General features: G+C 45.8%; 1 long non-coding RNA gene across 3 annotated transcripts in view; it reads left to right on the top strand.

Annotated features, from left to right (window-relative positions):
- LOC125700407 (uncharacterized) overlaps positions 1-12,792 on the top strand; it is a 33,408-nt gene that overhangs the window by 1,155 nt on the left and 19,461 nt on the right. The gene's annotated exons all lie outside the window — the stretch shown is intronic.

Genomic DNA, 12,792 nt, shown 5'->3' with positions numbered 1-12,792 from the left:
TTAATTATTTTTTATTTTTTTTGCACTGTAATTGAGGGTGGAAGTGAAAGGCGGAAGGAAATGGCTGGTGGTGTGGAGAAACACAACTGCTGTAGGGAAGTGCTGGCTGAAGGGCACAGAGCTGCACCAGGCAGGGAAATGGAGGAATGTCCCAAGCCTGGGCTACAGAGGGATGGGAGCTGGAGGTCCCCTCTGCACCCATTTCCAGGCAGCACTGGAGTGGGAAGAGAAGGGTTAAGGCAATTTCTGTATGTGCCAGTGTGGGAATGCTGCTGGCAGCATCCTGGGCATTGCAACTAGTGCCATGGGCAAGCAACCAGTAAGATTGGTCTTCTAGGGTATGCAGCCCATGGGCGTGCTACACTGCATTGCTGAGCTCTTACAGCTGGAGCATTTCCACCCCAAAACCCAGTGTTTGTAGGTGCATGCAGCTATAGCAGGCAGGTCTGTTCTGCATCATAGCTCCTTCCAGCGCTGGGGCATCCCAGCAAGGAGACAAAATGAGAGCAAGTATGTGCCTTCTCAAGGAGATTTCAGTCTAAAAGGGAAGAAAGTAAATAAGAGTGTGTTTTCCTATTGAATATTTTCAGGACTGCACAGACTCCCTTGTTTACTTTTCTATAATACTAACTCCTTCACTTGCCATGGCTCCAGTTCAACAAAGTAACTGATTGCACACTGAACGGACAAACATAGCTTTTAAGTGCATGCTCTGCAGGGTGCTGACTTCTTGTGGGTGCTCAGCCCTCATGCTGATGTGCAGTGGGCAAATTCCATCTGCTGGGTACAGTGATGTGGGCGTCCCAGCAGGGATGGGCAGCGGCGTCACTGAGGGGATGGAAGCTTCACACTGAATGTGAAATGGTTCATTTTGGGGAGCTCAGTGCAGTGGGTTTGTGCATTTATATCCTAAGACAAGAACCAGAGCTGCTTTCCTTCTAGAAAATTCAGACTTTTCCAGTGGCTTTCTGCAAAAATATTTATTTTATGAAAAGCAATGCTGTGCTCTGTCTCAGGAGTGCTGCAGTGGAAAACGTGCTCCTCCAGCAGCACGGAAATTTGGGAGCACCGAGTTTGGCTGATGAGAGGAGCTGAGAGCCAACCCGCCCCGTGCTGGAATTTGGGTGGTCAGGGTCAGGGGGGAGGTGGGTGTGCACCCACCTGGGTGTGAAAGGACAAGGCCTTCACCGTGTCAGAGGGCAGGCAGTGAGCAGGGGATGAATGCAGCCATGCACTGCATCCAGATGTGCTGCGGGGTGACCCCTCCAAGGCAGAGCCAAGGGCAGGGCTGAGCCACCCACATGCCATCACTGTTAGAAACCTGCTCCTGCTCTGCTGCTGTCCCCTTGCTTGACATGGTTTATGGGAAGTCATCACACCTGCGAGCTGTGGTCTCAGGAGAAGTGCAAAGAAAAACTCGTGTGATGTCAGTGCAGGGGAAGGATGGGCTTGAGGGAGACGTGGGAATCAAGGCAGCCAGCTGCAGCTCCAGCAGCTCGTGGGTTGTCTCTGAGCCCTTTTTGGTGACACATCAGGGAGAATTTGCAGAAACCTGTAACTTCCTGGCAGACAAATGTTCTTTCCAATGATTAGCGATGCCTTTCTGTTTTGTAATGTTCTTTTGAGTAAGCAGTTTGCAGGAGTCCAGAACTGCTCCTACGAAAGGTCACTTGGCAAAATGCAGAGTGGCATCAAGTGCCACTGAGAGCATGGAGGTCCTCCTGCTGGGGCTTCCCCAGGGAGAAGCTCAGCACCTCCTGGAAAGGGAAACAGTAGGAAAGGTCGGTTTGCTGGATGCTGCCATTGAAGGAAGTTTCTGAGAGCTGTCATGAGCAAACCCTCTTTCCTGGGATGCGTACCCCTGACTCGTTGGCAGTTTTTCAGAGGTTGGTTTTCTGCTGGGCTCTGAGCTTGCAGCCCATCTCCTCTTTCATTCACACCCGTTCCAAAGGCATTTTCTCTACTTCTGTTTTTTTCCATTCACTACTTGTGCATCAAGCCCTAGTGTCTGTGACAAATGTAAACCTGGTTGTATTATAACTGCTCCTTTGGAAAGAGAATCAAGATCTCCTGTTTGGAAATCAGTTGTGCAGAACCTGTTGGCCCTCAGAGGGCACTCACCAAATTTTTGGTTTTATGAAGCCAGACAGATGAATTCAGAACTTGCACCAGTGCTTCTGTGCAGCAGTTTGAGCGTTCTGCCTTTGGCTCAAAGGTTATACAAAGAGGATGGGTGCCCCATTTCAGTGTCTAAGGGAAAAACCATACATCCTCCAGTACTACTCTGCTATTCTTGTTCACAGTGCTCTTAGAGCTGCCAACCAGAGGATGGATCTGTGGAGAGGTGAGGTGACACCATGCCTGCAGCCATGTACCTTATCGTTAAAGCTGACTTTATAACACCATTCTGAGGGCCTCTGGTTGGTGCAAGCTGTAAGCTTTTTGATCTCTGTAGCCAGAATGGCATGCATGCTTCTAGCAGTGCCCATTGCTTTGGGTGTGGGACACAGGGTGGTGGCCTCCAACTTGGGGCTGGCTCACATGGGCATCCTGCAACATCTAGCTCAGTCTGATCCTACAGCTGGGCGGGTAACAGATCATCATCTCTCCAATCATGCAGACAGCAAACTACTCGGATAGAAATACTTACAAACTTGTCCCTGACTGCGGGGCATCCATTCCTGCACTCCAGCTGGAGGCACCTGATTGTGCAACGCTTGTTCCCATGGGTGACGGGAACACACCCCACTGATTGCCCACGGATGTGGACTGGCACCAGCAAGTGATTAAACCAGCAAATATGGCTGGTTCCCTTCCTTAGCTTGTAACTAAAGAGCAGGAAAAAGTGAAATAAACAACGCGAAGCTGCAGAGCAGTCACGCAAGGCAAAGGGAACCAAGGACCATCAGCAGAAAGTGCTCTGGGAGCACCATCTGTGAGCACTCCAGGGTCAGGAAATGCTGCTCCTGATGGGGTTCATGGTATGAGCGTGCATGGCCGGAAACAGACTAGGGGTGAGGCGATGCAGTTGTGCCTTTCATTTGCTCAGCATCTTTTTTTTTTTCCAGCAAACGGGGAACTTAAAGTTGCATTTCTCATAGAAGATTTTTGACTGCAGAATTGTTTGTGGATTTTCTTCTGTAGGGTTGCTTTTAGCTCATACCCTTGCTGCTGTTATCCTGAAGTGTAAGGAAATGGTGGCAAGTGGCCGTGGCAGAGCCCCAGCCCAGGGACAGGGCAACGAGCCAGCAGGGCACCCCTCCAGGACTGGGGTGCATTGCACCATGAGCTCACATATAGGGTCCTGCAGGCTGCTGTACTGACATACACACCCTTTCTCCAGAAATAACCAGAAAACCAGACAGTCTCGGGGCTGTCTGATTGCCTTTACAGTTACTGTCTGGTTACCTTTACCCTGTGCACCTTTACAGTAAGAGGTGCAGCTTCTGTTTCATCTTAGCAGCTCCTGAAGCAATTCCATTGCCTCATTGTTTACTAGGTTTCCTGCTCCCCTGAGCTGCTGGTCAGGAAGCTGTTTGCCTGCTCTTCCTTTGTCTGTCCCCAAGAGATGGCACTGAAGGTCAGAATGGGTCAGGATGCCATGTGCCCACTGTGTAAAAGCCTTGATGAGAGAAAGGAGGTGCTGAGATCCTTCAGAAAGCTGTGGGTGGATGTGTTCAGAGAATCAAAGTGCTGCCTTTATCTGGGCTCTGCTTTCTGCTCTTACTTTAATATGACATTTAGGGGACAATTGCAGGACACAGTTTGGTCATGCACATGGGGAGCATGGATTGCTTGGGGCTGGTGGCAGGGAGGAATGCTCTGCTGAAGTGCTGATGTATTTCTGCACTCCCAACCTGGGGATGCTCGGGGGCACAGGGGAGCACAGTGAGTAATGCACCGAGTAGGTGGTCCCAGGCCTGCTGCCCAAACGTTCCTCTGAGCTACTATATTTGGATACCACGAGCAAAGTGACTTCACCTTCCTGTTTAGAAACAGCCCCCGAAGCTGCAGCCCCATTGCTGACGCTCACCCCACAGCAAACCTTCTCCTCCTGCAGCACGAGGGCTGCGAAGCTGTGCTGCTCCTGCTTAATTGTAACCAGATTCCCCAAGAAATGTCTGCTGCAGTATTTATAAATACCGCAGCCAGCAGCTGCTAATGCCAAACAGGAAATTTTAAGCTGAACAAACTTTTCCACGTTTCTAAGTGGGAAAAGTAAACTGTAGCTAAGATCTTTTTTTTTTTTTTTTTTAAATGGAAAAAAAATGTCTAAATAGCAACAGGCTTCCATATCCTCAGAAAGGTTCATGATTCTTGAAGTCTCAGTGCTTTGCAGGTAGCCCTTCCTGTAAGTAGTGTCTGCAGAGTGATACGGAAGGTGGCTAATTTATTGACTTATCTTATAAGCAGGCCTCAACACAAGCCATTGTGCTGTATGGTGTGGCAGTCCAGACAGTGATACAGCCTATAAATTAGGGCTGTTTGGGGCCAGAAATGGGCTGTTGGGAAGCTTTCTGTAGCAGTATGTGTTGTACGTGCTCTTGTGGTAGCATCCCATCTCAGTGGATTAGTGTTCTGAGCTATTAATATAATTGTTAGTGAAAATAATGAAGAATTTGAGTGGAAAATGATGAGTTAGGGGTGAAGCCTATGTGAGCAACGGCCACCAGAAGGAAATCAGCCCTTGGTATCTGGCATTTTGCGTTTTGAGCTCTTTTCCCCTTAAGCTGTTTTTATTTTCTAGGATTCTCTTGTTTCTGCTCACTTTGTGAGCTGGGATGCTATGTTGGAGTGCTAAGGCATAGAAAAATGTAACACCAAATCTTAGTGGATTTGTTTGCTCTAAACAACTTCTGCCATTTATGAAGTCACCAAATTCCTTCTTCAGGCGAAAGGCGTTATTAAGCTTTTAAACTGATTCGTGTCACTTCATAGACAAAGGTGTTGAAATTGAGATGAAATGAAGCAGATGTCCTCACTGTGCCTATTCTGAAATCACATTCTCCAAATCAAACATCTTCCAAAATGAAGAGGAGAAGGATAAACTATACCAGGAGTGCTTGGAAATAACTTGCTATCTTCCATCTTGCCATCGTCTTCGTGCACAAGTATTCCTCAATCTTGTTTTTCAGTAAACTCTTATGATAATGCCTTAATGGGAAGAGTCTTCTGAAGTCTTGTTTTGATGCTAAGGCTTTTACTGTTTTTGAATTCCTTTGATAGCCATTCCTTATCCAGTTCCTTGGTGAGAGTGGATTTGCTTTCGAATGGTGGCTGGTCAATGCCTTGTGTGATCCCTTGATGTAGATCTTGCAACCATGTGCAGATGAGGAGATGACTGAATTTGTTTCCTTGTTTTCATGCATCAGAGCTCTTGGAACAGCCTCAGCTCTTCGGTCGGCTGTTCTGTGCCTCTTGTTTGTATTCAGATGTCCTCAGGGTCAGCTTCATCCCCTGACTACAGGGATTCAGCAACATGCAGATGCAAGACAGAACAGCTGAGCCAAGGTCAGGCACCAGGGCTGTGGCAAGGAAGAGGTCTATTTACTAGTTTTGAAAAGCTATCAGTGAAATGCCCCTCCTGCATAACTGATGAGAAAATTCTGGTTGCCTATTATTAAGCTCTAGGAGCTTTGCTTCTCCCCCAGATGTAACGCTGTTTGATTTGGGGTTATTTTTAAAGCTCTGCTCATCAGCCTGAATGGGCATTGCCTGACCTCTCTCTCTATTTATTTTAATGTAAATAAGTGTGACAGAGTTATTCAGATGTTCTTCTCTCAATTCCTGTGTAATTAATAGGGAATGGCAAGGACACAGTGGAACTGAGAGCCCGCTCTTCAGGTTTTTGGGGGAAAACACGTGGAAGTGGGTAACTGTGTCTCAAAAAGCAGAATTGGCTCACTCCAAACCAAGACAAACATTGAATCATGAGTGCATTGGCTTGCACCATTCATTGCCAAACGTCAGGTTACAGATGGTTCGGTGTGAAACATCACCATGACAGCTTGAATAGCGAGATGTGAAAAGAGGGACAAGCTACAGATCTAATACAGCAGCTGTCTTCTGTAGCGTGGGTTGTTTAAGGTAAAGGCAAATTGGAATGTCCATAAAGAGTGAAAGTAACTGGCCAAAGCCCTGTGTGCCAAGTCCCTGCTGAGGTTGCATCGCTCCACCATGCCTCAGGCTCTGGACTTAACGCACTGAGCTGGCCTGGAATCTTTATTACACTTCCTAGCAAATTAGATCTGGTTAAGGAATTTTCCAGTCAAACCTTCCTTTGCTGGGAAATGTGGATTCAGTGAAACCGTAACTTTGTGAAACATATGAGACAAGCTCTTATTATACCAAATTTTCCACCCATGGTAAAAGGGATGGAGGCTATCACAGCATAACTCACACTTGGGTTTGACAAGCTGAGGTTGGTATTTCAGGCTGAATTTCAGCTAAAATGGAGCTCACCTCCACCTTCCCTGACTTCTGGGAAGTATCAGGTGCTCACCAGTGATGGTAGCTGCTTAGAAAAAGATGGAAAAGGGGAAGAAATGCCAGTTCCTGGTTTTAAGCTGCTCTGTGAAGGATAGCTTCCTTCACTCTGTGCTAGGCCAAGGGAGTCTGTCCTGCTGAAAGTGAGACTGCATCTTGAAATAGATTTTCTTACAGATGAATCAAGGCTCTCAGAACTGCAACCATCAGAAAGAGTGAGGCTCTGCTCAGCTGATGCTGCAGTTGCACCTACTAACATCCCTACAGCAACAACATGATGCTTGGGCTGTAGGGCAGGAGAGCAGGACCTGGGAGCAAAGGCAGAATTATACTGTTGTGGGCGTCTGCCTAAGCCACAGCCTGAACGCCCCCATCCTGGTAATTCTGGGCTTGTCTCCAATTACATGGATTGTGATGTACACACCTTGCTGGGCTCAGCCTGGACATTAATGCCCTTTGGGGACCGATACGTGCCACACTGGACAAAAGCAAATGTATAATATATTTATGAATGCTGCTGTTGCAAAAGACATCCACCCACCAGTATCTGTTAATAGATGCAAGACTCCGTGTACTTGAGTTATCTACTCCCAGCCCACTCCATCATGTAAAGAAGCTCGTACCTGCTGTTTCCCTCTTTAATTTTAACCAGGACAGGAATTCAGACGAGGATAGAGAAATGTGAGGTAGAACAGCACCTGCTCACAGCCCCTCCAGTGACTTCCAATGGCCGTGCCTGGTGGCAGGCAGCTCCTGGCTAGCTCCTTCTCTGCCCCATCTCAACTTCACAGTGCTGTGCTGCAGACCTTGGTGTTATGCTCGGAATGATGCTGAAGCTCAGCTGATGTTGTCAGCCACACAGATCTGCCTCTCTATTTCAGTAGACTGCCTAAATGAATTTGTATGCCTTTTACCATACCCATTTTAGCTACCTGTGGAAGATTACCTGTCCTTTTGCAACTGTGTGCTTATGGGAAGCAGGCTACTGTAGGGTTTTAGTCTTTGATGGCTGTAAGTACTGCTTGCTTCATATTGGCAAAGACTCTGGAATTTGTTCTGTGCTTCATCTGCTGGCTTTTAAAGAGAATTTTTGTTGCTTTTTATGAGCCTTGTGTAGAAAATGAACCACCACTGTAAGGTAGAAGAATGATTGTCTGTCTGAACACTTTTCTCGTTCTAGCAATAGGTGTCTGGAGATTAGATAGCCACATCTCTGGCAGTCAAATATATCCAAAGAGTCACACAATTACTGTGGGCACAGAATCGCCGTCACTCAAAGCTAGCTCATGATTTCCCTCCGAAGAGGGTTATTGTAATTGGAACCACCTGCACACACTGAAGCCAGGAGCATTTTGGCTTCAACACAGCTTTGCTGAGAACGTTAATGCAATTTCTTATGTGAGCTAAAACCTGTAAAGGATGTTTTTCTGTTGTCTCTGCATTAATTGTTTCCAGCTTACAGCATGGAAATGTTATTTTCCCTGGGAGGCCACAGGGAGAAAAGGAAGGAGGAATGTCAGGACAAATGGAAGGTTTGGATGAATGTAGGAGGTTCTGGGGGTTTTTCCTCCTACTCTTGCTTTCATTAAGTCATGGGAACCGTAGGTACAACTAATTTAGTCAGACTGAGTAGAAGAGACCTTTGTCAGCCACAAGGCAGCTGTTAAGAGTTCTGTAGCTGCAAAGCTTTCTTAAAACGGGTCATTTGGGTCTCCAGGGGTCTTGCTGCTTCGGAACAGGTCCTCAGTCTGCCTCCTGTGGCTGCTGAAGAACTGGCTGTGCAGCTTTCTTCCCCTTGTTGTTGTTGTGTCTGTGCTGTTCTGCTTTACAAATGCCAGCCCTTCTGCCTTCCCTTCATTTGTTTAGTCTTCTCATCCTTTTTCTTGCCTCAGTATGCAATGAGAGTGCTGAACGTGGCATTGAGCTAGCTCAGCAACCTCCTGCTGGGTAGGCAGAGCGCCTTTGCTTTGAGAAGCATCCACCAATCTCTACTCTCATTCTAGCTTTTCACACTTTTCTTCCCACGTTGACCTCAGAAAATGCTCACTTTAAATTTATTTATTCTCTTGGCCAAACTTATTACCCCTCCTTTCATATCTTCTCTTCTGTTTTCCAGTCCCCCTCCTCTCTCCTTCCAATTGTGATCTTACCAATGTCCTTCTTGTGTGGAGAGTTTGGAATGCAGCTGAGCTACTGCTGCTTGAAACTGACTACAGAGAGATGGCCAAGTCCTCAGCTTCCCTAAGTATCTGAGATGTTGACTGTTCACGCTCTTTTTAACTTCTGTGTGGGAAATATCTGTGGATGCACTCATGGCATTTGAGGAAAAAGGCTCCGTGCGTGGAACCTGATGTCTGGAGTACTTGAACTCTCTGTTCTTCAGGGGGGTGTTGGAATCAGTGCCCGAATCTCCTACGCCTTTGAAGGCTTCAACCATGCATGTCAACACTTGGATCTGGAAGCAGATGTACTGAAGAAATGTTCCCAGCTCAGAATGACTCATTAGCAGAGCTTGGGTTGAGGCCATACAAGCTCCAATTGTCCCGTCTCCAGCCGCTGGCCTGTTCCAGAGAGGCTGCATGGAATAGATGACCCTTGCTCATTAACTAACGCATGAACATCCTTTCTCATCAGTAGCTTCCACATGCTGAAATTACTCACTTGACATCCAAATTTTAATGGAAAATGGCTTTTTAATACTGAAAGCTATTCCCTTCTTGTGCTGTCCAAACCATAGCCTTTTGGATGGGCTTCTGATGTGCTGCTGCTTTCTCCAAAGCAATCATCTCCTGTAAATAGTAAAAATTTAATTGAAAAGGAATGCGTATCTGAAACCTTTAGGAAGAGAGATCATGAAAGCGTTTTCACTCTAGGGGAATTATGAGTGGTTGTAAAGCTAAGGCACAGGAAGGCAAGCAGTGCATAGCCTGATTGACTGTGATAATTTCTGACTTATTGCAGATAATCTGGGAGTACCAGGCACGTTAACAGGTCGTTCTTTCCAGACATCACAGTTTCTCCTCCAGAAGCAGAGCAGGGGTGTTGCAGAATCCTTCTGGTTGGGGTATTTTGCATGGTTTGGTGTGGTTTTCCTGGGAGGGTCTCTCCCACTACTTGTTCCGCTTTTCTGTTCCATTTTGAAAATGCAAGCTAATTGTTGTGCCAACACTAAGAGCACAGTGCCACAACAAACACCAATTTGCTAAATCGAGCGTAAGCAAGATTATTAGCCTGCTTACATAAGGTTCCTTCAGGCACGTCAAGTATTTTAGTTGTGGAATGAACGTAGTCATTTTAATATGGCCAGACTGTATCCAGACAGTCTAGGGATTTCAAAAATCATTTCCTTTAATTTATTGCTGTTTCAGGCTTTCGTTTTGCCTATAACATGGTGTGCCTAAGTTTCTTTTGCAGCCTACTCACCATCTGCAAAGTTGTTTTCAATGTGCTACTGTGCCTTGATCCGTTTCCTCAATAGCTGGTGCCTCATACTAAGTAGCAGAATTGCCTTTGCTGGGCTGTGCAGTATCAGAGTGGAGCTCTCACTGGTCTTTGACCCAAGATCTTCCCACCTTGCTGTCTTTGCAGAGATGTTGGTATCATCTGAGTGGGATCACCTTTTGGGCAAGAGACTGGCCGGGGCCTGTGCTAGGCTATGATGCGATGCACAGCCGGTCCCACTTGACCTTGCAGAGTTGGTTGCCTCAGGGCTAACTTTAAGAGCAGGCAATGACTGGGGTTTTCTTTCCTGTAAGGCTTTCCAGAGGGTCCTGAGTGGAGCACAACCTCTTGCATAGGTCTTGCAACATCTGACTGTCTTCTCATTCCTATCGCCTTTGCTCCCCACGGAGCAAATCACTCCCATCTTTGGAGTGATGTCAGACAAAAGCTCTTCAATGTGGTGGCAGCACAAAGATGTGGCTGATGATTTGCATATTATTTTTTTTTTTCCCTGGCTAATTCTAAATTAAAAACAAACAAAAAAGGAAGTAACAGAACTACTTTGACATTGAGATGAACAGCATTTATTCATGGTCAGAAACAAGAGTGTACAATCATCACTAGGATTTCTGATTATTGCTCTACCATGTGCCATTTAAGACCACGCTTCCTCCCTCCTCACCTTATCTGTATTCAAAAGGCTGAATTCTAAGCTTGTCCCCAGTGCCTTGAAGAACGCATTTGTTTCTGATTTTACTCAGACAATACTGTTTCTCTTGCAACCAGAAAAAGCAGTAAGCCTTTGTCTGGATCCTGTGGTTTTCTATGGCTTGGCTCTCCAGATGGTTTTGTTATTTCACCTTTGGTTGTGTAATCTGGAATGCTAATGCAGACCATGAGCCATGCACACACCAGTTGGCTCTTAATCTGACACTTCTAGCAATCACTGGTAGTAATGTTAAGGCACACAGGAGCCTTAGTCTCTCTGGGACTGAAAGGCCCTGGAGTCAGCACACGGTCTTTGTCATATATTCCTTAATATATAACAATCAATGCTTCAGCTCAAGTTTCAATTCTTCATCATCTGCTTAATGTCACCATAAATACATGTCTACTACTGTGTAATTAATGTGATTTTCACGTTATATAACGGTGTCAGAACTTTCTGGATTTCCTGTGCTCATTTGAGATGTGGAAGAACATGGGTGTGGGCTGGTAAATGGAAAAAATGAAGTTCTTCCTCAGCCTCTAATTTGACAGAGCCATATAGAGGAATGGTGGTGAATCAACCCAGCTCCTTTGTGGATGGATGGAGGCTTTCATGCTTAACTGGTGATGATCCTACTTACATCAACACTGAACTTAACCTCCAAATTATTCCTGCATTATGTATGCTAATGAAAACTAACAAATGGCCAGAAGACAGGAGTGATGCTGTTCTGTAGGTCATCTGTCCCCATTGGGGTTGGAAGGACACCCTTGGGCCCAGCTTCCTGCACTAAGACAGGAAAATTTTTTGCCTTTTTACCAATAGACTTTTAATCTTAAGGCTTTAATCTTTAAAGCCCTCATGACTTTGCCTGCCCACATTAGTGTCTGCAGGTTAAAAGAGCCCATATTCTTCTATGAGGATAAAATATGTATTTCCACATTCCCTACTGTGTGCTGGGTTTCTCCTATAGCCTTTTGGCTTTTTTGAGTTCTTTTCCTTCCTGCAGTTCCTAAAGATTGCAGCGTGTTCAAGAAGGGCTCTTGATGTCTGTTATTCCTGTGCTGCAGCATTCCACGCTGACTAAGAACTGCTGGTCAGCGGTCTTGCCAACCCCAAACATTCCAATAGGTTCATAGGAGAAAATGGAGAAAGAAAGGAGATATGCTTAGAAATTAAATGGAAAAAAAAAAAAAAACGAAGTGTTGATAGGATTTGAAAATAAATATCTGATATCTCAGAGCTCTTAGATGAATGTCTGGGGGGTGTGCAAGAAGAATTAACTGGGAATTCAGATGCTGGCCTTCAGGATGCGTTTCTTTAGGAGGTGTTTTACGTTCTCCATCGGTTTGGCAAACCTCTTTCCAGACCTGTCTTTCGCAGCAATAGTCTAAAATAGGAGCCAAAGCCTCCTCTAGGAGCCGAGTGAGACTCAAAGCAAGCTTATTGCTGCATGCCTGTGCCGATCCAAACCCTGGTGAAACTGAGAGGTTTTGTTTCAGTATTTTTTCTCCAGATTTCTGAAGTTTCCCCCTCTGCCTTGCAGGAGGAATTACAACCGCCGGAATAGCGAAGGGACAGAGATCCTCCAGCTCTCGGAGTGAAATGAACCCACCTTTTCTGTGGCATTTGAATTGTCCTTTTTTCTCTGATGTGAAAAACACGCTGGCAGTGATGCAATCTGCTTGGTTTCTGCAGGAGTTATTGCAGCAGCTTGGTGCCACTGTAAATTCCAGCATGCTTTTACTGGGAAGGCATCTGGAGTTCAGCTTATAGAAGAAAACTAGTAAGTGTGGAGGGTTGATAAGGAAAGTGTTGTTTGCTTTGGGGCCAAGCAATTAAACAAGTGGAAAAATTGGAAATGAAAGGAAATTTCCTCGGTAATCCACATTCTGATTTTGCTGTTAGAAATGAATTTTGTTAAATGAGATTTTGAAAAGCTGAAAATTACATCAGGAGGAAAAGCAGTTTTAGCTCAATCACATTTGGAGAGGTAACGTTACATCAGTGTTTGTGTTTCAGTCTGCTTTCCCTCTGGACTGTAACATCTGTTCTCCCATCTTTTAAAGTGAGGATAACTAGATTTCTAAGACCAACAAATGAGATGCAGAGCACAGACATTGGGATGCATAGGAAGGATGATCCTGGGAGGTGGC

This window comes from Lagopus muta, chromosome 14 (assembly GCF_023343835.1).
Source record: "Lagopus muta isolate bLagMut1 chromosome 14, bLagMut1 primary, whole genome shotgun sequence".
NCBI lineage: Eukaryota > Metazoa > Chordata > Aves > Galliformes > Phasianidae > Lagopus > Lagopus muta.
The sequence above is the reverse complement of the archived record's forward strand: the minus strand, read 5'-3'. Positions and strand labels throughout refer to the sequence as shown.